Raw genomic sequence first — 8311 nt, 5'->3', positions numbered from 1 at the left:
ATATTAAGTAACCACACATCAGACCCAACAAACAAGGCCAACAAGCCTATACACAATGTTTTTGCAAACCAAAAACATAAGGCCTGGCCTATACGTAGAGGCACAAAAACTAAATACCAAATGCCAAGTAAGTAGCCACCTAGTAGGTATAAACAAAAGCAGGTTCCTATCAAAGTATATAAACAAAGGAACATTGGTATGGCTACTGTCATAACACTCCTATAACACACTATTGCATCAGCTAAGAGTACAAAGTTATATGTACATGTCAAAAAGAGAAGCTTCCCTGAAATAGAAGAGTGGAAGCTCAACAAGACCAAAAGCTAAATATCTGAAAATGATAAATAACAACGGAGTCAAAAATATAAATATTTCTGAGTGAGTAAACAGGTTTACAATTAAATACCAAAATCACATATAGGTAAAATATCACTATATAAAATATTACCAGTTTAGCGATCCGAATGAAACCCTAATCCTGTTGCAGTATAATATTGTCCTAATTATATGGACTACAATGCACATGCTCAAATCTTATTTAATACATGATGAGTTGTATACATATGTATTAGAGCCATCTTAACTCTGTATAGGGTTGCTGGGCCGTAATTTAAGTTACTGCCACCTCAGGACTATCCGTTAGGTTTAAGCCGCTTTGCAAGCATCAAGCTACACAACCTAACCTCAATATGTTAAATAAAATTTAAATTCAGATGACACCGTTGATCCTTCTAACGAGACCGATCAATTGATTGCACAAATCTAAATAAATGAGTCACTGCGGTTTTGTAATAACCCGAATTTTTAGAATTATTAATTAAGGTATACGTCGTAATTTTTGGATGATCGGGATTATAAGAAGTGATATTTAAATTCAAACGGAGAATTTAAATTCAAATGGAGAATTAAATATTTAGGGAAGCCCATAAAAATATTGGAATCATAAGAAATTATTTTAGAGATTTTTGGATAAGTATAATAATATGACAATTTTGGGACGACGAACTTCCAAAATTCATATCTTCCTATTCCGACATCGGGATTCGATGATCTATACGTCAAATCGAAGACGTCCTCTTCAATTATATGAATTTTATTTCATAAAATCTGAATGACAAACAGTTCAGAAACTTAAAGAACAACGCTCAAATCGAACCGCTAGGTTCGTCAGGATTTAGGTAACAAAAACTAAGGAAACGTATTATTTAAGTCGAAATTGAGAATTTAAATACTCAAGGAAGTTTATAAAAATATTTGGAGTCTAAGAAATAAATTTAAAAAAAATTGGACGAAAAAGTATATTTTAGCCGGACTGCAATTGGACTGCATAATTAATAAAGAAAAATCCAATATAAAATAAAATAGACGTCCCGAGATAATAATTTTAACGTTATTATTCATGAAATAATATTTGGAAACGTTTGGGAGAATTAAATATAGAAAATGGTAAAGTCAATCTTACCCTAAACTTCAATTTAATTACGAAATTGCCATAAGGGCAAACTTGTAATTTTGCCTAGACTAATAAATTCCTAAGTCTTCTTCCCCACTGCATTTTCAGAAAATTTCTTTTACCTTCATTGTTGAATGCCTCAACTCACCATTTACCCCTTAGCTATATTATTTATTTGTTATCTCTTAATAATTCCTTAACGAAAAACGTTGAAAATCACCCGCTAATTACTAATCTACAATTGCATGTACGATCAAGGTAATTTTTAATAGTTAAAATTCTATGTTTATTTACTGAAATTATATGCTTTAAATAAATGATATCTAGTTGCTAAAATTGTAGTTTAAAGCTAGTGTTATTCGGTTTTGAGTATTGTTTCGGTTTTGATATTTTTACTACATGGGTAATTAATTTATTATAATTTCTGGGCTGATTCTATATTTTGAAAAAAATAAATAAATATAGATTTTATTTGGGTGATTTTTGTGTAATTAAAATGGTGTAAAAATGATTTAAAGCGTTTTGCGGTTTTAAAGCTCATCGAAGCTTTGACCGGAATTTGGTGACCGGAATCCGGTGACCGGAGTGACGAAATCATGTATGAATTCTGTACATTTAGACATACATAAAGAAATTGGGTATTTTGATTATTAATTGATTAATTAGAATAAACATAACATGTTTATGAAAGTTTAAGAACATAAATTCTAAAATCTTTGCATGTTGGTGTTTTCATAGGTTGATCATGAGTTTGTTAACATGGATAGGCTTAAAAATTATTTTAATACGTTTGGTGTAAATTTTGTTAAATTTGGACATGATTGTCAAAATTTAAAGTTTAGGAATTAAAGTGTAATTTTCATAAAAATAAAGGACCAATCGGTAATTTAACCATATTTCCAGATTATTGATGTATACAATCTGATGTGAAATGATTTTTAGAATTTTAAATGATTTTGATGATTTTTGAAAGATTTGGATGTGTTTTGCCGAAAACTAGAATTTTTGGGTTGAATTGTACTTTTTTCCAAAATTAAGGGGCTACATGGTATATTTGCCAAAGTTTCCATATTTTGAAAGTTAATAATCTGAGCTAAAATGATTTAAGTATTATAAATGATTTTGTCGATTTTGAAACTAAAATGATTTATAGTTTTGAAAATTGTCATGCAATTGCTTTGTTTGGAGATGTTGGTTGTTAATATACATGAATCCATAATATTGGTGGATTTAAAGGTATTATGTGTAGCAATTGTTAGAAAGCAAGTAGAACAACGCGAATAAGTTACATCGGTTGGCTGTGCTATCGATGTCAGTTTATGTGTGTGTGTGTTCATCAGTTGGTTGTGCTATCAATGTCAGATTGTGAATGGGTGTTACATCGGTTGGCTTCACTATCGATGTCAGGTTGTGAATGTGTACATCGGTTGGCTTTGTTATCGATGTCAGGTTGTGAATGTGTGTTACATCGGTTGGCTTCGCTATCGATGTCAGGTTGTGTGTGTGTGTTACATCGGTTGACTTCGCTATCGATGTGAGGTTGTGTGTGGGTGTTACATTGGTTGGCTTTGCTATCGATGTCAGGTTGTGTGTGCGTGTTACATCGGTTGGCTTCGCTATCGATGTGAGCTTGTGTGTGTACGTTACATCGATTGGCTCGTTATCGATGTCAGGTGAATATGATTGATCGGTTGACTGTGCTATCGGTCCCATAAAATTTATGTTTGTTGTGAATAAGGTTGATCGGTTGGATGTGCTATCGGTCCCTTAAAATTTATGTATGTTGTGGATATGGTTGATCGGTTGGCTGTGCTATCGGTCCCATAAAATTTATGTTTGTTGTGAATAAGGTTGATCGGTTGGCTGTGATATCCGTCCCTTAAGATTTATGTATGTTGTGCATATGGTTGATCGGTTGGCTGTGCTATCGGTCCCATAAAATTATTCATGTATGTTATATTGGTTAGTTTTGCCATCAATGTAGATGGACGAATTTAAGAAATATGGTTTAATTTAAAGGTCAACATGTATGGTTGACTTTCAATGATATTGAAGTCTTGTCCAAATTTTTTATGTGCGAGTTCAAGCTTCAACTGTTTTTAAAATATTTTCAAAGGTTTTCAAAAATACATAAAGTTATTTTAAATATAAAACTTGTTTAACTTTATGTAATATTTATTGTAATAACCTAAATTTTTAAGGTATTACGTGTAGTGTCACGAGGCATAATCGTAAAGATTAAGAACGAGAATATCGGATTAGGATGGATAATAAGGACTTAGACCGAAACAGGTCTATTGGAATTATCATAGAATAATAATTTAAATGGAAAATTATTATGCGATAAATTGGATTTAATCGAGACAAAAAGGGAATAAAATAAAATAAGTTGGAAAGCGTAAGCTAATAATATTCACGTCAAGGTCCGTGAAATATTATTAATAAATGATCGTCAAAGTTTGGTAAGTATACGAAATCGTTTTAGAAGAAAGTTTGACGATTAGTTAAGAATAAGGGTTAAAGTGCAAATTAGCCACTTTAAGGGCCAAAGTGGACTTTTAACCACAAACTTCCGTAGGAAGTTGTGTTTTACTCTATTTTCTCAAGATAAGAATAATATCGATAAAGTGGTTATCGATGGTCATTAATATGAAATTGGACGAAAAAATGAGAAAAAGTGCAAGTTAGCTCAAAATGGAAATTTGAGCGTTTTTTGCCAAAATTGCCAAAACAAATTATTGGAAAGTAAAGCTATAAGATATGGAATTAAAATTATTTATTTGGAAATAGATAATGCGGAATTTATCGAGAATCGAATGATTAAGCGATTAGTGGACTAAATCAGACGAAAAAAAAGTTAGAAATTGAAGCGAAAGGAGGTGGCAACTTCAAGGACTAAAATAGACTCTTTTCCCAAACCAAACCAATTTTGCTGGTTTATAATGTGTGTGGTTTGATTTTGGTTTGAAAATTTATCAAACCAGTATAATTGGTTTGGACTAAAATATCATTAATAAACCAGTCAAACCAGACCATGTACACCCCTATATAAACATGATATATATTTTATCTTATGTTGCCTTGTTTGATTGTCAAACTTATAATCTTAGTTTTCAATATATAGATTCATCAAATTTGGATTAATTAAAGTTTTATCTAGTTTTATTTTCCTTAATTTTACTTATATGCATAAACAGTAAAAAAATTGTTTTGAAAAAAAGGTGGGGTCCATGCAAGCTTTGCATCCGCCACTGAGTGATGATGAACAAGCAAATGTTGTCGAAGAGTTCAACGTAGTCCATGATGAGGATATTGTCAATCTTGCAATCCACACGACGAGTTGGGTGATTGACACTGGTGCTACTACTCATGCTACATCTCGAAGGAAATTCTTCTCATCTTACACTTCAGGCGATTTTGGCTATGTAAGAATGGGAAATGACAACTCTGCAAAAATCGTAGGCAAAGATAGCGTCTCTGTGGAAACAGAGGATAGTACGCAATTAGTCCTAAAGGATGTCTGGCATGTCCCAGATATGCGCCTGAATTTAATTTCGGCAGGAAATCTTGATGATGAAGGTTTTCGTAGCACCTTCTTCAATACCCAATGGAAGCTTACCAAAGGTTCATTGGTGGTGGCCAGGGGAAAACGACATTCAAAACAAATACATGATGCAGTTCAAGCTCTCCCATGACGATATTAATACAGTGGAGAATGATGATAGTTGAGTTGTGGCATAGACGACTCGCTCACATGAGTGAGAAAGGAATGTTGATATTTGCCAAAATAAATATGATGCATGGATTGGATCGAGTCCTCTAAAGAAATGTACCGATTGTTTGGCAGGGAAGCAGAACAAAGTTTCTTTCAAAAGTTCCCCTCCTTCTCAAATGAAGAATGTTTTAGATCTGATTCACTCAGATTTGTGTAGACCAATGCCAAAGTCATTGGGTGGTGCTCAATACTTTGTGACTTTCATTAATGATCATTCAAGGAAGACATTAGTGTACGTTTTGAAAACGAAGGACCAGGTGTTAGAAGTTTTCAAGCAATTTTTAACTCTGGTGGAGAGACATACCGACAAGAAGCCTAAGTGCATCCGTATAGACAATAGTGGAGAGTACATTGGACCATTTGATGCTTATTGCAAAAATAATGGTATTCGGCATCAAACAACACCTCCTAAGACGCCGCAGTTGAATGGTTTGGCTAAGAGGATGAACATGACTTTGATGGAGAGAGTTAGATGTTTACCCTCACATGCAAAGCTGTCTAAGATGTTTTGGGGGTGAAGCTCTATTGACAGCAGTTTATGTGCTCAACCTTTCAACGTGTATCCCTCTACAGTCTAATACTCCCGAGATAGTGTGGACGAGAAAGGAAGTTTCCTATGGTCATCTGCGGGTGTTTGGGTGCAAAGCATTTGTGCATATTCCCAAAGATGAGAGGTCCAAGCTTGATGCTAAGACACGAGAATGCGTATTTGTGGGCTATGGTCAAGATCAGTTTGGCTATAGATTCTACGATCTAGTTCATAAGAGGCTTATCAGAAGCTGTGATGCCGTGTTTGTTGAAAGTCAGACCATTGAGGATATTAAAAAGGCTCAAAATTTTGCAACTGATCAACAGCTCCATGCAAATGGAAGTTTCGTTGATTTGGTTTGGGAGGATTCCTGATCCTTCTAATGTGGCGCCCATGAGGAGTGATACTTTTCGCAGCATACAGCGCGCACCTACCAATCATAAGTTGAGAGTTATTCTCGACCAATTCAGCGTCAGCAGGAACACAAAAGGGCTAGACATGGATCTCGAGTTAGTGGTCCGGCACAGGGTTTGTTGCCAGATTTATGAGTGGTATGGGAGGCGGAGCTTCTATCTGTCTGACTTGCAACAAAAGGCACTATGGAGTGTGTCGCAGCGTTTTTGGAGCGTGCTTTAATTGTGGACAACAAGGTCATTTTGCAAGGATTGTCCAAGACAAATGCCTCAAGGCTCCATGACTACAGTAGTGCAACCCTCCTATCATCAGCAAAGAAGTGCACATCAGACAACGTCAGGATACGATCAGGCAGGAAGCATGTTTACTGGCCAGAGAGGCCGTGGTTATGGGAATCGAGGAGGAATGAATGGTGGAGGTCGTGGTACTGGTCACAGGCTGGTGGAAGTCAGGCCAGGGTTTTTGCGTTAAATCCGAGGGAGGCTCAGGCTTCCAATGCAGTTGTGCAAGATACCTTTTCTATCACTTCTCAAGATGCATTAGTTTTGTTTGATCCGGGTGCTACGCATTCGTTTGTCTCATCTAGCTTTGCTAGTAAGTTAGGAGTGCAACCAACATATCATAAGAATCCTTTGTCGGTAGCCACCCAGTAGGTGAAAGTGTGGAAGTTAGTATCGTTTATCCATCCTGCCTTGTGAAAGTTCAAGAATGATATTTTATTAGTGGATTTGATATTACTTGAGGTATTAGTCTTTGAGGTCATACTAGGAATGGATTGGCTAGCTCAGCACTATGGCAATGTGGATTGTTGGAAGAAGACAGTAACATTTAGTGGGTCAGGAATCGAACCAGTTTCAATTCAGGGTGACAAGATAGAATCTCCTGCGAGCATTATTTCTGCTCTTAAAGCTTCTCGAATGTTGAGAAAAGGATGTCAACGATTTCTAGCTTTGGTTCATGACGTGGAAAAGAAATCTGTGGAGTTAATTGATGTACCAGTTGTATCGGAATATCCAGATGTCTTCCCAGAGGAATTACCTGGATTACCCCCACACCGCGAGATAGAATTTTGTATCGAGTTGGCTCCTAGCACGAAGCCGATATCGATACCTCCTTATCGTATGGCTCCTGCAGAGCTCAAAGAGTTGAAAGGTCATCTTGAAAAATTTCTTGAACGTGGATTTATTAAACCGAGTGTATCCCCATTGGGGTGCACCAGTGCTATTCGTGAAAAATAAGGATGGATCACTTTGACTCTGTATAGACTATCGACAGTTGAACAAGGTGACGATCAAGAACAAGTATCTGTTACCTAGAATAGACGATTTGTTCGACCGGTTACAAGGAGCAAAGTACTTCTCCAAGATTGACTTAAGGTCAGGTTATCATCAGCTAAAGATTTGCGATGACGACATTTCGAAGACTGCTTTTCGAACTCGATATGGCCACTACGAGTTTCTTATTATGTCGTGCGGACTAACCAAGGCACCAGCGACTTTCATGGATTTGATGAATAGAATATTCAAGCCATACTTGGATCAGTTCGTGATCTTGTTCGTCGATGATATTTTAATATACTCACGTACGGAAGAGGAGCATGCACATCATTTACAGATAGTACTTCAAACATTGAGAGAGCATCTGTTTTATGCCAAATTCTCTAAATGTGAATTTTGGCTAACGGAAGTAGCTTTCTTGGGTCATGTAGTATCTCAAAGTGGTATTAAGGTTGACCCAAAAAAGATTGAAGCCGTGATAGAATGGAAGCGGCTTGACTCAGTTACCGAAGTTCAAAGTTTCCTCGGTTTAGCAGGATACTATAGACGATTCGTACATGACTTTTCAAAGATCGATGTACCCTTGACGAAGCTAACTCAGAAGAACGCTAGATTCAACTGGACATACTAGTGTGAACTCAGTTTTCAAAAATTGAAAGAGTGTCTGAAAACGGCGCCAGTTCTAGCACTACCAGAAGGAACGGAAGGGTTCACAGTATATTGCGATGCGTCAAGAGTTGGATTAGGATGTGTCCTAATGCAACATGTTCGAGTAATTGCTTATGCATCTCGACAATTGAAGAAACACGAAGTAAATTATCCGACTCATAATCCAGAGTTAGCAGCGGTAATTTTTGCACTAA

Source organism: Mercurialis annua, linkage group LG5 (assembly GCF_937616625.2).
Source record: "Mercurialis annua linkage group LG5, ddMerAnnu1.2, whole genome shotgun sequence".
Taxonomy (NCBI): Eukaryota; Viridiplantae; Streptophyta; class Magnoliopsida; order Malpighiales; family Euphorbiaceae; genus Mercurialis; species Mercurialis annua.
The sequence above is the reverse complement of the archived record's forward strand: the minus strand, read 5'-3'. Positions refer to the sequence as shown.